Raw genomic sequence first — 2,933 nt, forward strand, 5'->3', positions numbered from 1 at the left:
ATTTCAGAGAATTGGGGAGGGGAATTGATCTCTCTTCTTCCTCGTTCTTGCTTGGGTCTTTTTAATTTCCTTGTTTTGATTCTTGGGTGTTAAGAATTGAGGAAATTCTGTCTCAATCTCCACTCAAGAACTCTTTAGTTTCTTTTTTGCATAATTGAATCCATTTACATTCTCTTTACTGTTTCTTCTTCAATTTATTGTCTATTGCTTTGAAAACTTGGATCTAGGAAGGTAATTGAGATCTAGGCTCTGCTACCTAGTCTCTTGAGCCCTGAGATCCCAATTTACTTTTGGTTCTTCTGTGAACCTTGCTGCATTTTAAATTTCAATTTCTGTTTGAATCCTCATTGCTTCTAATTCAATTTCTGCTCTATTGATTGTTGCAATTCACATTCTCTTGTTTAAATTCTGCAATCCCTGTCCTCAAATCCCTTTTATATTCAAGCAATTTATATTCTTGGCAATTTAAGTTATTGCAATTTACATTTCTTGCACTTTAAGTTTCAGTCATTTAATTTCTTGTTCTTTAAGATTCTGCAAGTTTACTTTCCTGCTCTTTAATTTACTGCAATTTGCCCTTCCCCCTTTACATTTACTGTCATTTACTTCCTGTTAAACACAAATCACTCAACCAATACTTGATTCGCTTGACTAAACCAACCACTAAACTAAAATTGCTCAATCCTTCAATCCCTGTGGGATCGACCTCACTCATGTGAGTTATTATTACTTGATGCGACCCGGTACACTTGCCGGTGAGTTTTGTGTCGGATCGTTTTCCGCACATCAAGTTTTTGGCGCCGTTGCCGGGGATTGAAATAGATTGACAATGATTAAGTGAAGTGGAGGTCTAGATTAAGCACTTTTTCTTTTCTGTTTCTCTAACACACTAACTGTTTGAATTTTTGCTTAAACTAACTAAACATCTTTCTAGCAATAGATTGAAGTTTTATTGATTTTCTGGGTCTGTGTGTTTATTGTTGTGTGTTTGTATGTCAGGTATAGGAAGATCTTCCCCTGTCCTCTCTGAAATTGACCAAAGAACTCTTCGAAGAATAAGAAGAGCTGAAAGAGGAAAGAACGTTATTGGAGAGGAAGAATCTAAGGAGGAATTCCAAGAAATGGAAGGAGATCTCAATCAACCAGGAGAAGGGGCCAACAATAACCAACACCAAAGAAGAGTACTGGCTTCCTATACGTTTGCAAATGCTAGACACTGTGGGAGTAGCATTCTTCCCCCCAATGTCAATGCAAACAACTTTGAATTAAAGCCACAACTCATCACTTTGGTTCAAAACAACTGTTCCTTTGGAGGAGGACCATTGGAGGACCCAAATCAACACTTATCCACCTTCTTGAGGATTTGTGACACTGTTAAAACCAATGGTGTGCCCCCTGACAGTTACAAGTTGTTGCTCTTTCCATTTTCTCTCAGAGACAAAGCCACTCAATGGCTAGAAACGTTCCCAAAGGAAAGCATCAACACTTGTGATGACTTGGTGAGCAAGTTCATTGCCAAATTTTATCCCCCTCAAAGAATCATAAGATTGAAGACTGAGGTGCAGACATTCACTCAAATGGAGGCTGAGAATTTATATGAAGCATGGGAAAGATATAAAGCTCTATTGAGAAAGTATCCACCAGAGATGTTTACTGAATGGGATAAGTTACAAAACTTCTATGAAGGACTCACTCTAAAGGCTCAAGAAGCACTTGATCACTCAGCCGGAGGCTCATTACAACTCATGAAAACCACAGAGGAAGCTCAAAACCTCATTGATATGGTGGCCAACAACCAATATTTCTTTGCTCATCAAAGACAACGCCAACCATCACAGAGAAGAGGAGTAATGGAGTTAGAAGGAGTGGATTCAATTATAGCTCAGAACAAGATGATGCAGCAGTAGATTCAACAACAGTTTGAGCAAATGGCCAAAAGAATTGATGGCTTGCAAGTGGCAGCAGTGAGCACCACAAGCCAACCACCAACCACTTGGGTGCAAAGTGAAGAAACTCAAGAGGAGCAACAGCAAAAGCAAGTCCAATACATGCACAACCAAAATCCTGGAACAAATGAAGTCTATGGGGATACTTACAATCCATCTTGGAAGAACCATCCCAACCTCAGATGGGGAGACAACCACAATCAAAACCAACAATCATGGCAAAGAAACTCAAGTCAGAACAATTGGAAAAACATAAACCACAACCCCCAGCCAAACACTAACCAAAATACATACAGAAAACCACAAAATAACTACCCCAATTCTAACCATCACTTACCCAACAACCACCCAACTAACCAAAGCACTTACCATCATCCATCAACACCCCAAAATCAACCAATCTCACAAGACTCATAGAGGATCACTATTCTAGAGCTGCTCATGGAGAAAATGATAAAGAACCAAGAATTGACAACAAAGAACCAAGAAGCTTCCATGAAGAACCTAGAGAGGCAGATTGGACAAATCTCCAAACAGATTTCTGTTGAAAAACCATCAAGCTCACTACCAAGTGACACCATTCCCAACCCAAAGGAAGAATGCAAGGTCGTGCAACTAAGAAGTGGAAAAATGTTAGTGGATGGTAACCAAGGAGCAACAAAGAAACTTATGGAGAATGACAATGAGCCAACAAAGAATGCTGAAGCCATCAACAAGGACATGATAAACAAGAATGTCCCAGAAAAACTCACAGAGGAAAATAACCAACCACAGAATCTGAAGAAAGGAAAGCAAATCATGGAAGAACCAAGTCCAAAACGACATCAAGTGGAGAAGAGCTCAACACCACCACTGCCTTATCCACAAAGATTCCACAAAGAAACAAAGGATCAGCACTTCCACAAATTTCTTGAGACTTTCAAGAAGTTAGAAATCAACATACCTTTGGCTGAGGCATTAGAGCAAATGCCTCTGTATGCCAAGTTT

The sequence above is a fragment of the Arachis stenosperma genome, chromosome 3 (assembly GCF_014773155.1).
Source record: "Arachis stenosperma cultivar V10309 chromosome 3, arast.V10309.gnm1.PFL2, whole genome shotgun sequence".
Lineage (NCBI taxonomy): Eukaryota > Viridiplantae > Streptophyta > Magnoliopsida > Fabales > Fabaceae > Arachis > Arachis stenosperma.